Here is a 17,702-nt window from a genome sequence, read left to right as displayed (position 1 = left end):
GTAGTTACTAATATTTTGGATTCACATGCCTAGAAAGTGTCCTGTAAAATATGGTGCTTAAATGAAAATTGCCTTCACAGTTGGGAGTATTAACCTGCACTTCTTGGATGTCTTTACTTATAAAGCTTTTTGGAGGATCAACCAAAGACTATGTTACTATCTAAAATTTACATTGAAAAACTCAGAGAAACTAGTAATACATTTGATGATTGTAAGAAGGGAGAAGCTGTCTGGGCATAGGAAGCAGTTATTAGACCAGGGTTGTGGTCAAAGAGGAAGGATGATGACATAAATCTTTGCATAAACCACACCAAAATGAAATCATGACACATTGTTAAATACTTTTCCTTCCAGCTAACAAGGCAAAAGAGGGAAGGCAGCATCATTTGTCTCTGGCAGATGAAACCGTCAAGAAGGCATACCCAAACCTATGGTGGCAGGCAGGGGTGGAGGGAGAGAAATTCCATTCACATCTCAGTTCAGTGAAAGTGGTGTATGGAATACTCGTTTATGGAGAAGTGTGCAGATTTTCTGAAGTTACTGCCCACACTGTCCCCACTGGGTCTCTTCTCTGCTTTCCTCTCCCACAGGATTTCATGGTCCCCCAGGGATCAGGGCCACAAAGTTTCCAGTCTTAGTTGGGCTCCCACCCACTTTTCAATCTTTTTATATATCTTAGTCATTTGTATTTCTCATTTCCCTCCAACATGCTCTTTTTTCACCCATTCACTTCGTGGGACTAAAATAATGACTACTTTGTACCTCACACATAAAGAGAAGAGGAAAAACATGAACACTCCCCAAATCCAATAAAGCCTTAAATTCAGAACCCAGGAACTGTGGTAATCAAGTGAGCACAGACTGGAGAGCACTACTGAGGTTCACACTGCTTTCCCTGCAAAAGGAAATTTTCAGAAGAAACGCCCAGCCTGTGGTTAAAGTACAGCAACTTTCATGTTGGAACTTCTGGGGTCAGGTGCAGCCTTGACTCTCTGGCTGCATTTAGCAATGGTCTCAGCACAGGAACACTTGTTTGGTTTTTCATGAAGCTGGAAAGCGTTTTACCCTCAGTGTTTGAACCTGTAAGATTTCTAGTCGACTGAATAAAATTTCAGAATCTTCAGCTGAGCATGGATATGTCCCAAGTGTCATCTCTTGAAATAACCCTTAGATAAATGACACAGGCATGCACGCATGAACAAAATATTTTGTCAGGTACAAGAAACAGAGATGAGGAACAGCTCCTTTCTACCCATAAGGTGCCCACAGGGAACAGCTACAAAATAGCCACTCTCCACCTCAGGCTTATGCTGATGAAACACAACTAGCTGGAGGCAGTTGAAGGTGTATGGACGTGGCCAGACGCCCAAGCAACTCCTTCTTTAGAATTATGTGGTTCCGTGCCTGAGAGGGGAAGTATGGCATAAATGTCCTTCCGGGCCACAGTGTAGCGTGGCCTCCCCTCTAGCACATCACCCGGAGGTTAGACTGCCTGAGCTTGAATTCTGGCTCCACCCTTTCCTGATGGAGCAGCCTTAGGCAAGTGTCCACCTCCTCCATGCTAGTATCCTAGCAGGTAAAATGGGAAAGGGAGGTGATAATAATACACGTACCCTGTGATATCATGAAGATGAAGTCAGTTAATATAGTAACAGCACTTAGAGGAGTGTCTGGCATACAGAAATCACTTGGTAAATATTTGGCATTATTATTATTATCCTAATTTTTATTAATTATCACTATGGTCATGTCTGGAGGGTAACCTGGCAATCCTTCTTTATTGTCTCACTAGCCTGGTTGATCAGGACTCAATACATCTGGAAGGAAAGTATCAATGTCAAAAGCCAAAAAAAGCCTGGCTTTCTTTATCTTAGGTGGGGAAGGGGAGGAGAGAAGGAATAGGAAGGATCAGCCATTCATACTTTAGGTTCTGCCTTTGCCCCACTCACCTCCAGGAAACTAACCAGCAATAAGTCTTCTATGCAAACAGCTGAATCCATCCCCTCCCTCCCTTCCTGATTTCCTTTCCACCATTGACATGTCCCAGAATGTGTTGGTTGACTCTGAAACTGCAAGAATCAGGTTCACCCCTGATCGATTCAGAGCAAACATATAGTTGATTTTGGGATTTGTTGGCTGTTTAGTGAGCAGAGCACATCCTGAAACTGAGCAGACACAAATAAATGAAGTATCTTCTGCATTTCTAGAAGTGGAAACACTTTAAGATGTTGATGTTTATAGTTGTCCTTTCCCTACAGACCCAGATTGTGAGCCCAACCTTGGTTTAAGTGCAACACTTGGTTGTGACCTAGATCAGAGAGATAATAGGTATTCCCTCATCTGACTGCTGAGCCCTTCGCTTCTCTTTGCATATGGAACATTTTCCTCCATAGGGAAGAGGAGCACTCTGAGAGGCACATCCATATTCGACACGCTATCACATTTCTTCACCCAAATCCGCAACTCCACAACCCAGGTCTCTCCAGCCAGGCTGTGGTGACAATCTTTGGGGAAGGTGGGCTTAAGTGAAACCAAAATAAGACATTGGGTATGTTCCTCTCAGGCCAATTAAAACCATATGAGAGGCAGCATCATTGGTCTCTGGCAGACTAAGCCATGAAGAAGTAGAAGAAAAACATATTTAGATATATGAAAAGAAAAAAGGATCCATTAACAAGAATAAGAATAACAAAAACCCAAAACACTAAGTCATATATTTAACAAGGGATATAAAGAGTCATTGGAGAAAACATTATAAAACTTTTCTGAGGACACCAAAGATGAAAAAAGTGGGGCAGAATACAATGTTGGCAGTGAGGAATATAAGTGATGGATTTAATGCAGTTTCCATCAAGCTCTACATGACATTCTAAAAATTAATAATGTGTTTCCAAAAGTCAGTATTCAAAGTACTCATAAACAAACAAATAAATAAATAAATAATAAATGTGTGGTGTGGATGTGTGGGTATATATGTATATCTGACACTATACTGAGTAATTTTTTAAATTATTTATTTATTTATTTGATAAAGTGAGAGAGAGAGAGAGCGTGCACAAGCAGGGGGAGGGTCAGAGGGAGAAGCAGACTCCCCGCTGAGCAGGGAGCCCGATGCAGGGCTCGATCCCAGGACCTTGAGATCATGACCCTAGCCAGAGGCAGTCGCTTGACCACCTGAGCCACCCAGGCATCCCTATACTGAGTAATTTTTAAAAAATAATTAGCTTTTGTCTCCACTTTATTGCTTACTTTATAAAAATGCTGTTTCTTTTTTGAAATATTTTGTTGTTCTCCTTTGGAGATTATCTATTTCATTATCTCTGATTACTGTATTAATAATTGCCATTTGTCCAAAAGAGCTAAATCCTGGAGACTGATTCAGGATATCAGGGGCCGAGAAAGATACATCCAGAGTGGCTTTGCAGCCCTGCCTTGCTCTGTTCAACATCCACACCACTACCACCTCATGCCCACAAAGAGGACATCAGCTAAACGAGAACTTACTAAGAGCATTTGCAGAAGTCGTGTTTAATGGGACAGTGATTTGACATTGAACACTTTCTCTCCACCCAATGAGGATCAGATCCAGTGCAGCATCACTTGTCTCTGGAAAACAACTCACAGGAATAGAGTTACTCTTACAGAAAAGTGTCTTTCTCACAACACCAACAAAAGCTAAAAAGTAGGAAACAAAAAAATGTAACAAATTTACTAATGTATTTGGTGTAACGTGAAAAGCCAAAGAGAAAAAATATAAATAAAATACCACATAAAATTCTAAAATTAACAACGTGAATCTAATATTCAGTAGGAATAATGAGGAGGCAAGACTAAAGAAGAACACTTTTACTTCACTTACTGCTTGGTTTATAATGACTCTCTTCTCAACCACGCTGTTTAATTTTCAAAAGCGTTTCCTTCTTTAAGCATGCATTTACTTTACGTAAGGAGACAACTGTTTCTCCAATATTTCTGTAGTTTAGGGAGATGGGATATTTCCTAAAGTGCGTGGTTGGAAGAGACACACAGCACGGATGAACTTTCCCCATCAATAAAAACAAAGGCAGGTGGGCTTTCATGGTGTCTGCATTTATCATCCAGATGACCTGGACACTTCAGTGGTCAATTTCACCTTAATTCTGATTATAAATTCATAATCCCTTGTCACCTCCCAGCCTGCCAGCAATGGCAGAGGTGTATGCCAAGGTATTTGAGAAATACAAGGCTGGATAAAAGCCTTCTCAAAAATCTATGATGACCGCAGCACACTTGTAGCCTGGACACGGGACCCTGAGAAACATATCTACTCTCCCCTTACCTACAAAAACTTGTCTCCTCATTCTCTTAAACTCCACTGCCAAGGTTTTTTAAAGAACAAAGCTTTTCCAGAATTATGACAGCTTGTATTCAGTTATCTGAAGGATCAAGAATCTCTCCTTCTCAGCTACAAAATCTGGATGGCTCTAAGAAAAACAGATGTCATTATATTGGTTATAGTAATAGTAATTATTAATTAATATGTTAATAATAATGATTAATTATATTATTAATTAATATTCTATTTTAATATGTTATTAATTAATATATCAATTCCCCATTGGATGGGGACTGAGAAAATAAATTTCCATATTCTAGAAGTAGTCATCACTTTTTTTTTTTTTTTTAGTCATCACATCTTTTTTATGTGATTTGGGTAGTAAGGACACAGGATCATTGCTAATTGGGCTGTACACTATCCCATCATATCCTAAAAGTTTAATTAAGTTCCCCAAATTTTCTTCTTTTCTGAAAATTGTTTTGGCTATCCCAGGTCTTGCATATCTATATACATTTAGAACTAGTGCAGCAATTTCTAAAGAGAAAAAAAAAGAAAGGGGAGGGAGAATCCTGCTGAGAAGTTGATTGACTCCCTAAAGCAACTTGACAGAATTCATCTTAACAATATTGAACCTTTAAATTCATCATCATATATATATACATATCTCAGTGTTTTAGATCTTTTTAAATTTATCTCAGCTGTATTTTGTGGGTTTTGGATAAGAGGTCTTCCTTTTTTCTGTTATAACTATTTCTAATTATATTATGGGTTTGATAGCTATGATTTTGGTTGTTTTTAAATTAAGGCATAATATGGAGAGTAAAATTCACCTTTTTTAATTCACATTCCTGTGAGTTTTGACAAACGTATATAGTCATGTACCACCACCACAATCAAGATGTAGAATGGTTTCATCACCCCAAATATTCCCTTGTACCCTTTGGAGTCAACCCCTCTCCCTATCCTTATAATTTGCTTTTGCAAAAATGTCATATAAATAGAATTATACAGTATATAGGCTTTAGAGTCTGGCTTCTGTCATATAGCACAGTGACTTGAAATTAATCATGATGTTGCATGAATCTTCAGTTTGTTCCTTTTTAGGGTTGAATATTATTCCATTGTGTGGATGTAGGATGGTTTTTTTTACCATTTCCTAAGGGTGGGACATTTGCGTTATTTCCAGTTTTTGCTGATTAAAAATTAAGCAGCTTTACCTTCTTCTGGAAGTTTTATGATTTTAAGTTTACCTTTAGCTCTATAATTTATTTTGAGTTCATTTTTGTATGAGATGTGAGTTATGGATCAAGATTTATTATTTTGCATATGGATATCCAATTTTTCCAGCACCATCTGTTGGAAAGTCTATCCTTTATTGAATTATTTTTGCACTTATGCCAAAAATCAATTGACCGTATATATGTGGGCCTAATTATGGACCATTCTGTTTCATTAATCAATATGCCTGTGCTTTCACCAATACAATACCGTCTTACTTTAGTTTTAGAGTAAATCTGGTGATCAGGTAACATGAATCATTTACTTTTTCAAAATTGTTTTGGCTATTTTCTTTTATTTGTATTTCCAAATAAGTTTTAGAATTCCACTGTCAATTTGCACAAAAAAAATCCTGCTGATAGATTAAATAAGATTGCATTGAATCTATAGATCAAATCGAAGAGATTGACATCTTAACAATATTGAGTCTTCTCATCAAGGAACAAGACTATTTTATCTTTGGTTTCTTTCATCAGTGGTCCATAATTTTAGCATACAGACTTGCATATGTTTTATAACACTATAGGTAAGTATTTTATGGGTTTTGGTGCTATATAAATGGTACTTCTTTATTTTATTTTTTAATTGTTTATTGCAAGTAAATAGAAATAAAATCAATATTTGTATATTGATCTTGAACCTCTGACCTTGCTAAACTCATCTGTTGTAGTAAGTTTTGTAGATTCTTTGGGATTTTATTCACAGACAAATATATTGTCTGTGAATAAAGAGACTTTTATTTCTTCTCTTCCAATCTGTATGCCATTTGTTTGTTTGTTTTATTTTACTGAACTGGCTAAGATCTTCCATACGTTTCTTGATTGGAGCGGTGAGAGCAGGCATCCTTGTTTTGTTCCCAATTTTAGCAGGAAGCATTTAGTTGTTCACTATTAATCATGGTGTTGGTTGTAGGTTTTTTTGTAGACACCATTTGTCGGGCTGAAGACATGCTGAGAATTTTTATCATGAAAAGAGGTTAAATTCTATCAAATGTTTTTTCTGCATCTATTGACATGATTATATTGTGGGGTGTTTTCCATTCTATTAATATGATAAGTTACATCATATGTGGAACAATCTTGGCATGACTGGGATGAATCCCACTTAGTTACGATTAATCTTTTCTGTAAATTCTTGGATTCTATTTGATAGTATATAATTGAGGGGAGATATATATATATATCCTTGAGGTATATTCATCTGTTGTTTTCTTTTCTTGTAATATCTCTCAGGTTTTGCTACCATGGAAATATTAGCCTCATAAAATGAGTTGAGATATGTTTTCTCTTTTTTTAAGCTTGGAAGTCTTTCTGTAGAATTGGTATTATTTATTTCTTCAGTGCTCAGTAAAATTCTCCAGCAGAGCCATCTGAGCCTTTTACAGTTTTCTTTGTTAGAAAGTTTTTCACTAAAACTTTAATTTGTTTAATAGATTTTAAAGTATTCCCTTTTATTTTATTTTTTATTATTTCATCTTATATTGAAATATATTTGATACATAACATTGTATAAATTGAAGGTGTAGAACATGCTAATTTGATACATTTATATATTTAACATGATTGCCATTGTATCAATAATTAGCACATCTATCACATGATAAAATTATCCTTTCTTTTCAGTGTTAGAATAATAAAGTTCTGGTCTCTTGACAGGTGTTGAACATAAAAATAAAACAGCTATTTTACCAGCAAAATGGGTTTATTCAGGAATAGCAGAGAATTGCAATTTGGGACAAAACAAGCTTTGGCAAAAACTATCAGCTAGGTCAGCAAACAAAAGAGAGGAACATTATTTTGTGGAAAAGAAGGAGAAAGTTGGCAAGAGTTGTTTTGAACAAAAATGTATTGGAGCAAAGCAAGAATTCAAGTGATGACAGTTTGTCATTGGCCAAGTTGCTGAGGTGGTTGATTTCTTGTAGAAGATGTAATGTACATCTTTTCCTGTTGGAGCCTGTAATCAATGATTCTCTCCTGTTGACAATTCTGTTAAGATCTGTAACTGGCATCAAGTGGTATTGGTTTGAGCTCCCCCTTTTGTCCTCCCAACTCCATTTTAGTCAGGTTTCCTATTATTAATATTCACAGGTGTGATGATTATAATGCAATATTGTTGTCTCTATTCACTATACTATACATTAGATCTTTAGGGCTTATTTACTACTTGTTGCAAATTCGTACCGTCAAACAACATGTGTCCTATATCACCACTCTTATCCCCTGGTTACCACCCTTTTACTCTTTTTCTATGAGTTTGAATTTTTAGGTTCCACGTGGAAGGGATATTATACAGTACTTGCTTTCTCTGTCTGACTTATCTCACTTAGCATAATATGCTCAAGGTCTATCCATGTTTCTGCAAATGGAAAGATATCTTTCTTTCTAATGGTTGTAATATTCCAGTGTGTGTGTGTGTGTGTGTGTGTGTGTGTACACATCTTCTTTATCCATTCACTCATTGATGGACGCTTAGGTTGTTTCCATATCTTGCTTATTGTGAATAATGCTGCAATAAATATGGGAGTGTATATACCCCTTTGATATTCTGTCTCAATTTCCTTTGAGTGTATACTCAGAATGGAATTACTGAATCATATGATAGTTCTAAATTTAATTTTTTCAGGAAACGCCATATTGTTTTCACAGTGGATGAACTAATTTCTATTTCCAACAACACTATACAAGGGTTCCCTTCTCTCTACATCCTTGCCTACACTTACCTCTGTGTACCTTTTTTTTTAAGATTTTATTTATTTATTTGAGAGAGGGAGAACAAGCTGGGGCAGGGGCAGAGGGAGATGGAAAAGCAGACTCCCACTGAGCAGGGAGCCTAATGTGGGGCTCCATCCCAGGACCCGGGGATCAGGACCTGAGCAGAAGGCAGACCTTCAACCAACAGCCACCCAGATGCCCCATCTCTTGTGTTCTTGATGACAGCCATTCTAACAGGTGTAAGGTGATATCTTACTGTGCTTTTGATTTGCTTTCTCTGATGATTAGTGATGCTGAGCATCTTTTCACGTACCTATTAGATATTTGAACGTCTTCTTTGGGAAAATGTCTTTTTAGTTCCTCTGCCCATTTTTTAATCAGATTGGTATTTTTGTTATTGAGTTGTATGAATTCTTTATATATTTTGGCATTAAGCCCTTATTCAGTATATGATTTACTAAATGTTTTCCTGCTCTGAAATTGCCTTTTCAGTTTGTTGTTTCCTTTGCTGTACAGAAGGTTTTCAGCTTGATGTACTCTCATTTTGTTGATTTTTGTTTTTGTTGTTTGTGTTTGAGATGTCACATCCAAAAACATATTGCCAAGGGAAATGTCAAGGAGCTTCTTCCCTATGTTTTCTTCTAGCGTTTTCCATGTTTTTTTCCTCTTCATTGATGGTTAAATTCTCGTTGTCCAAGAAAATACCTTTACTGTATTTGAAAAAAAAAATGTGTATTCTGGGTGAAGTGTTCTATAAATGTATTCAAGTTAGTTGATAGTATTGCTCAGATACTCTATATCCTTACTGATTTTCTGTTTAATTTTTCTATCAAATACTCAAAAATGAGTGTAAAGTCTCCAACCAAAATTTTAGATTTTTCTATTTCTCCTTTTCTTCCTATCAGCTTCTGTCTCGTATATTTTGAAACTCTTGTCATTAAGTATATACACACTTAGGATTGTTCTATCTTTTTGGAGAAATAACCCCTTTATCATTAAGTGATGTCTCCCTTTATCCCTCATAATATTCCTTGTTCTGACATCCACTTTGCCTATGAATGACCTAATTATTCCAGCTTTCTTTTGATTTTGTTTGCACGGTATATATTTCTGCTCCTTTTACTTTTAGTGTGGCTATGTGTTTATATTTAAAATGGGTCACTTAGAGACAGATGATAGTTTGATCATGCCATTTTTATTCAATCCAGTCATCTATCTTTGAATATGTTTATACCAATTACATTTCATACAATTATTAAAATGGTTGATTATTTTTGTTAAATTTTTTATTATAATTATATTAGATCTTTGCTCGTTTTTTAATTTTCTTGCTTACTTTTGGATTAGCAGTTGCCCTAGGATTTACTGCATATTAGTATAGTCTACCTTCAAATTCTAATGCAAGAACTCAGATCAGTATACTCTAAATTTCTCTTTCCCACTTTTTGTGCAGTTGTTGTCATATATGATGTGGCGAACAAAGGCAAAAGAAAGAATTACATTTCTTTCCTTCCTCCAGCCCATTGACAAGTCCTTGAAATAAGCAGTGATCTTCCTCTGGGAGCTCAGCTGCTTCAAGCAGTGTTGACACTTTGCTAAGGGCAAAAGGCAATCTTAGCCTGACTCCCCAAGGACCCTGTGAGTCTACTTTTACATATAACACTTCCCTTCGAAATTTCTTTTATCTCTACCCCCCCACCAAGATATATGTTAGCAATCATCCTCCAAGCATATGGCCCATTGACACACAACCGAACAGTCTCATGACTGACTTCTTGCTAAAGAATAATAAATGACCTTTTCCTAACAATGGCTAGCTCCCCAGGGTCCTGGAAACTTAGTTTCCAAAATACCTTGGAGGTTCCTTCTGTCACCTAAGCCCTTGTCAGCTTGAAAGTATAAAATCACCACCCCTCACAACCCCAACGCAGTTCTTTCTGTCCACAGGTCCTGTCCCCCGTGCTTTAATAAAACCAGCTTTTTGCACCGAAGACGTCTCAAGAATTCTTTCTTGGCTGTCGGCTCCAAACCCCAACATTTCCACATCAGTATACTTTACTTTTTCATATTCCATAAGGACACAATGCACTGCTATTATTTTTGCTTTAGAGAGTCTGTAACCTTATAGAACAATGAGTCCCCTAAGTGACATGTGGCAATGTCTGGAGATACCTTCCCTTGTCACAGCTGGGAAGCAGGCTACTGATATTTATGGGGTAGAGGGCAGGGATGCTGCAAAACATCCTACAATGCACATGAAAAACCCCTACAAAAGAGAATTATCCAAATAACTAACAAAAGGTACAAACTTACATTTATAAAGTAAGTAAGTCATGGGATATAATGTACAGCATGGTGACTATAGTTAATCATTTATTGATTAACTGTCAAAGTAAACTTATTACTATCAATAGTTAACTATGTATTATTGCTATGGAGCACAAAGGCAAAAGAAATGTAGCTAAAATTAAATCTCCTTATAACTTGCAACTCATTGACAAATACTTGAGGCAGGCAGAGTAAAACATTCCTCCAGGAACCCCCAATCTTAATATTAATGCCTTGCTAGAGGGAAAAACAACCCTAGCTTGACAATAGTCAGGCCTCCAGGATCCTGTAAGTCTTCTTTAAGATATGAAAATCCTTTTGAGAACTTCCCTTGTCTTGAACTCCCAAAGTATGTAACTCCACAATATATAATCAGTCACCCCTCACACTTAGAATGCAGCTCTTCCTGCCCAGGGGTCCTAACTCCTGCTATAATAAAAACACCTTTTTGCACTGAAAATGTCTCAAGAATTCTTTCTTGGCTGTTGGTTCCCAAATCTTACCTACTTCAAATCACATCATTATTATCAATGTATTGAAATTATCAATATTATCAATAGTTAACTATTAATAGTTAAATAAATGTATATTTGAAAACTGCTAAGAGAAAGAATTAAAAATTCTCATCACAAGAAAAAAAGTATAACTATGTATGGTGATGGATGTTAACTAAACTTACTGTGGTGATCATTCCACAATATATACAAATATCAAATCATTGTGTTGTACACTTGAAACCAATATAGTTTTATATGTCAATTATATCTCAGTAAAAAAAAAAAAAATCCTGCTCAAAATACCAATAGTTCTGTGGTTGAGAAACCTTTTTTTAAAAAGTGGGGGGAGGAGGAAAAAGATGATTTTTCCATTTAATCTTCATTTATGCCATTTCCAGTACTTTTCATATCTTTGTATAAATCCAGGTTTCTGTGTAGTATCATTTTTCTACCACATGAAGACGTTCCTTTTTTTTTTTTTTTTTAGATTTTATTTATTTATTTATTTGACAGAGAGATACATAGCGAGAGCGGGAACACAAGCAGGGGGAGTGAGAGAGGCAGAAGCAGACTCCCTGATAAGCAGGGAGCCAGATGCGGGGCTCGATCCCAGGACCCTGGGATCATGACCTGAGCCGAAGGCAGACGCTTAACGACTGAGCCAACCAGGCGCCCCAAAGACGTTCCTTTTACAAAGGATTGCAAAAATTCTGTGGACTTCAATATTCCTGAATCTCAAAGATAAAAATGAATGCACGACTCTCAAGTGCACAGGCTGAAAGAAGAGGCCTAATGGGTAGTGGGTTCTTCCCCTCCCGCTTACCCTCTCTCTTCAGAGCACAGTCTAAAGCCTCTCAAGCTCTACCATCTCTCAGGTGCAAGACAAAGCTTTTCTTTTAATGAGATAATGTTTTGTGCCTACCTCAGGCTATCCATAAACAATGTTGTTGCAGGACCAACCCCTGTGATTCTTAATGAGACGGCAAGAGGCCCTCAGCAATAACCAACAGGAAACTTTGAAAGAGACAAGGTTTATTACTTACAAATGCTGGAAATTACACAGCAGCCTGGGGCCATACAGTGAGGTCACGGGCGGGGGTGGGAAGGAGCAAGCCTGGGGTCCTGCCTTCATTAAGGCTGAGAGTGGAGACCCAGGGTTTCGCAGGTTCACTCTTTGTTGGTGAATTTAAAACATGAGGGGATTCAACAGTCTTGCACAATTCACAGCGCTCACCATAGCACATACCCTCCCCAATGTCTATCACCCAGCCACCCCATCCCTCCCACCCCACCCCCACTCCAGCAACCCTCAGTTTGTTTGCTGAGATTAAGAATTCCTCATATCAGTGAGGTCATATGATACCTGTCTTTACATGAGGGGAAATAAAGGCACAGGAAGAGAAAAAAGAAAGGGGGGATTTAGTTATCTAAATGAACTCTTTCTTTAAAACAAACAGAAAAATCAGAGTGGGGCACCGGCTCGTTATCTAGTCCTTAGGTTGACAATGTGTTTATTCAAGATAGCCTTTGAAGTGGATGCTTCTTTGAAGTGGATCCTTCAGCAATCAGGCTTAAGTAGGGCAATCCCATTGTAAAAAAGGAAAAGCAACTGCCAGGGTTTATACTATAGAGAAATACTCTAGTAGGAATGATTTATAATCAATTCCATTATTGTAAACAGAATTTTATAAAATACTTATTTGGTTTGAAATACTTTTTCAAAACTCCCAAACTTTACTACACACATGTGGGTTACTTTTCTCTAACACTGTCAGTTATTAGAACATTAGAATTTTGGGCGCCTGGGTGGCTCAGTTGGTTAAGCGACTGCCTTCGGCTCAGGTCATGATCCTGGAGTCCCGCATCGGGCTCCCTGCTCAGCGGGGAGTCTGCTTCTTCCTCTGACCCTCTTCCCTCTCGTGCTATCTCTCATTCTCTCTCTCTCTCTAATAAATAAATAAATTCTTAAAAAGAAAAAAAGAACATTAGAATTTTACTTGTGTTATCACTTGTATTTTTAAATTCTGATTAAACCCCAATTTAAAGCTTTCTAGGCAAAATGCTTTAAATATATGTGTTGACATCTGGTTTAAAAATGTAATTGAAAATAAACAATTAAATTTAAAATTTTATTTAAGAGTCTTTTTCATTTGCTTTATTGCCTAATGATAAGTAAATTTTTCTGTATAATGAATGTTCATGATAACTACATTAGGACTGGAGAGTTCCTGGAAGAGAACCAATGACCACTGGACCTGAAGATCATCGGTCTCTAGGCAGTCAGTTCTGTAACCTGATGAATTAAGAGCTTCAGTTCAATTCAACAAGCATTTGATCATATGCTATGATCCCAGCACACAGTCCTCATCAAATAACCTACTCAGTTTAGCTGAAGAGTTCTCTTGAGCTATAGTGAAAGTAGATCTGAACTTGGAAGCAATTTTTCACGTTTTTTAGCAGTTTAAGAGAGAAAGCAAATGGTTCATACATATACAGGAGTGATTGGTGGCAAAGAATAGGTGGGGGTGATATTAAAAGAAAAATAGAATAATCCCCTTTGCAATGCCCATCTGCTTCATTAATGTGGTGCCTAGATGGGGTCTCTCTCGATTACATGGGGGCCCCCAAATGTGGGGCGATAATCAAGTGGAAGCCAATGGCGCTGGAGGTGAAAGAATTCACCTGAGGCAGAACAAAGGAGGTAGAAGTTTATTGAATACTCAGGGGAGGGTAAGACCACAGAGGAGAAGCTGTCTGCAAGGAGGCAGTGGGGGGGGGGCTGCATTTAAAGGGGGAAAATGAGGAGGTATGGCAACCCATGGAACTCTCCCCTTTTTGGTAACTGTGCCTGGTTGAAAGTAGCCCATGGGTCAGTGAGGGCTTGTGGATATTTTGAGGTGGGTCACCTGTGGGCCTGTCTGTATTCCATCCCTCCAGCCTGTTTGCCTAAAAGCAGCCTCTACAACTACCTTTGTCATTTGAGAGGCCACGTGACCAGACATCAGTACACATGCCTTTGCAACAGAATGTGCTTGGTGACCATAAGAAGATCACTTACAATTCTCCAAGTTTCTGTGCTTTCATCTGGAAACCCTAAAATGTTTTTTGAGAGAACAAATCATAGCATCTAGTGCATGTTGGAATTCAACAGATCCTAGTTCACATCTCCTTAGAGAAAGTTATGGGGAGAAAGTAAAATTTAGTAAGTGAGTGGGTTGAATTCTTTTCATGTATGGAAGCACTCCAACTCTCACATGCAAGACTCATTGATATATTGTACCCCAAAACCAGAAAACATTTGTGGTAAATTGCAAAAATAGTCATAAATTCTTTGCAGCTCATGGTATTAAGAACTGCAATGTTAACTCACCTCTTAAATTGATATAGTACTGTTGACTTGCTTTGACTAATAGAATGTAGTGGAAGTGAAGTTGTGAGTCTAAATTTAGGCTAAGGAAGCCCTGCAGCTTCTCTCTTGCACTAGGGAGACTTCCAGCACCTTGTGAATAAGTCTGAGCTGGTCTGCTGGATGATGAGCCCAAATGGAGAGGCCCAGCAGTCTGGGCTGAAGCAGTGGATGCCACAGACATGTGAGCACCTGAAAACAGCTGAGCTGGCCCAGAACAGAGTGCCCACATGGGTGTGGCACCATTCGCTGTCTTCCAGAATCATGAGAAAATACTAAAACATTATCTGAAATCGTTACATTTTACAGTAGTTTGTTATATAGAAAAAGCTGACCGATACAACATCCTTCACAAAACATTCTATTTCCTAGTGATCTCCTGTGGCTCACAGGCTCTCACAAATCCTCACTGCCACAGGGACAAGGTTGGATGAATGAGGGAAAAGCTATAGGCCATCCCTGGCCTAGCATGATTAATATTTGTCGTATAGAGTTGCTATCATTTGTGAGTATTGCCATGTGCCAGGCACTGGACTATATTTAAACTTTATAATTTGTACTTATTTATAATTTTACTTCTTCATATACTATCATGTAATGATTTTCATCCCATTTTATAGAAAATACACTAAGGCTCTATATTTTGAGTGACTTGCCCAAGGTGATGCAGCTGATAAGATCAAAAGCAGTGTTGAATAATTATTTATTGGATTACAAAACTGTCTTCTTCCTACTTTTGCTGCTCTGGACTCGGTTATTGCTGTGAAGCATCTTTAACTACTGCAAGATGGGAGAGGCTTTGGCCTTTTTAGTAAAACTTCACCAATGCATAGTAACTAGGGTTGAAACGGGGCAAAAGAGTTGAAAGTCAGAACTAAAGAATTTGAAAATACACAAGTCCTTAGAAAATGTTATAAGTGTTAATTAGAATTAACCTACATTCTGTCTAAATAATTTCTTATAGGGCTTCCAATGATGTCAGTTATAATGACACATTCCATTTATATCGATAATTTTAAGTTAAATCAATGGAGGAAATTAGTGCTTTTTGAGAAAATTATTGGACAAGGTAATATTTTAAACTCCAAATTTTATTTCTACCATTAATTTATTTTAAAAAGGGCCTTTCATTTTCCTTTTGGACAGTGGTAACAAATTAGTTTTTGTCAAAAATGGTACACCATTCCTCTGAATCTAATTTGCTACTAATTTTACCTTATGTTAAAATTATGATCTGAAGACAAAAGTGACTAGAACAGGTTCCTTGGGTGATGGCAGGAGGAGATGAGACACAGAGTTAGGTTACAGACAAAGCTCATCTCCTCTTAGTTAATGTATTGGGCTTGCTTGGACTTCACTGTCCCCCAGGATTTGAGATCTGAGACTGGACCTTCAACTTCCCATTCAAGATGCAATTCTGATCCACGTGGCTGACATCCTAACTTCCTAATTTAAGTTCAATTTTCTTTAAAGATGATATTAATAGGTAAAATTCTGAGCGTCATCAAGAAAGGTTTTATCCATTTGTCAAAATCTTAAGTAATTTCTGCAAGGAAATATCAAAGGTTCAAAACAGCCGAAGTAAAACCCATGAATCACTGAAGTAGTAATTAGTAAAAATTTATTCTGCACATGCCAAAAAGACAGTTTGCAAACCAGAAGTATTTAAACCAGAAGGTGGAAGGAGGCTCAGGGGTATCTTGTTATAAAGTAGCTTATGTTATGAGAAAGCAGTGACTGCTTATTCATCACAGGGATCGGCTACAATTTTACAGTTTTCAGTGGTTACCTCATATCAACCATGGGAAACAGTTCAAGTTCCTTTGTCATTTCCAAGGGCACAAGCAAGAAATGATCCTGTTCAATTAGCCTTGCAAAATAAGCTACATTAAGCTTTGTTTATATGTCTAACCTGGTTTTGTCTGTTTAGGGAATTTTTGAGGCTGACTCCATTTGTTTCTGATTTTAACAGTACAAAGCAGGTAAGTCTGGATCCAGGAAAAGCACAGAAACATGTTATTTCCTGCACAGAAAGAAGGATGCTGCATGGTTAAATGAAGCATGCCTCAGCAGAACCTCAGAATCCCTCTTGATCCATAATGGCACAGACTTGAAAGACTAAATCCACCCATAAGGTCAAATATCTATCCTAATTATGTTAGGACCCTGTATTCTGAATCCACACAAGAAACCCCCAACCCCTACAAAGACTCATGGCTTACCCTTGTCACATTTCAGCTCTGCACTCACCAGCTGTGTGACCCTGAGCAAATTCCTCCACCTTTCTGAAACTCAGTATCCTCCTTGAAAAGTGGGGCTGATATTACTGTACTACAGATATGGTGGGTGACCTAGGAATTTTTCATTCCAAGTGCAGCATATGTATATTCCTCACAGCACCCTGATGAGCTGCTGTCAATGCCTCCAGACAAAGACCATCAGGAGCACACCCGTGGATGAAGTCGGCTTTATTGTTCATTGTGGTGAGGGAGAAAACTCACCGTGGAGAATCACGGGGCATCTCAGTAAGAGGGTGTTTGAACCAAAGTAGAACCAGCAGGAAATATCCAGCAGGAGAATTCTTGCAAGGAGGTAATTTACACAATTGCGGGATGCACTAGGCAAATACGATCAACAGGGCTGGCCGTTTGTCAGGAAAGGCAGGCCACGACTACTGGCACAGGCAGAATCTCTTCCCCCTCAGGGAAGCCTCATTCTGCTCTTTTTTTTTTTTTTTTTTTTAAGTCAGCTCCACACCCAGCATGGAGCCCAACACAGGGCTTGAATTGACGACCCTGAGATTAAGACCTGAGCTGAGATCAAGAGCCAGACACTTAACCCACTGGGCCACTCAGGTCCCCACAGTTCTGCTCTGAAGACTTTACAGCTAGTTGGTTCTGACTCATCCAGATTATCTAGGAAGACCTCTCTTACTTAAAGTCAACTGATTATGGACTGTAATCACATCTAAAGAATATTTTCAGAGCAACACTCACATTAATGCTTGATTGAAGAACTGAGGGCTAGAGCCTAACCAACACGTAAAACTGACAACTTAACTACTATAGGGTTTGGGCTTGTGTTAGGTGACTTTGAAGAGGATTTAAGAGAGAGGGACTCTGCTCTTAGGAGGATTGTCAGGAAGTTGATGGTGGGAAGGAGTA

The sequence above is a fragment of the Eumetopias jubatus genome, unplaced genomic scaffold (assembly GCF_037043125.1).
Source record: "Eumetopias jubatus isolate StellerSeaLion01/CBP00866 unplaced genomic scaffold, mEumJub1_p1.0 scaffold_6, whole genome shotgun sequence".
Lineage (NCBI taxonomy): Eukaryota > Metazoa > Chordata > Mammalia > Carnivora > Otariidae > Eumetopias > Eumetopias jubatus.
This window is presented reverse-complemented; position numbering follows the sequence as displayed.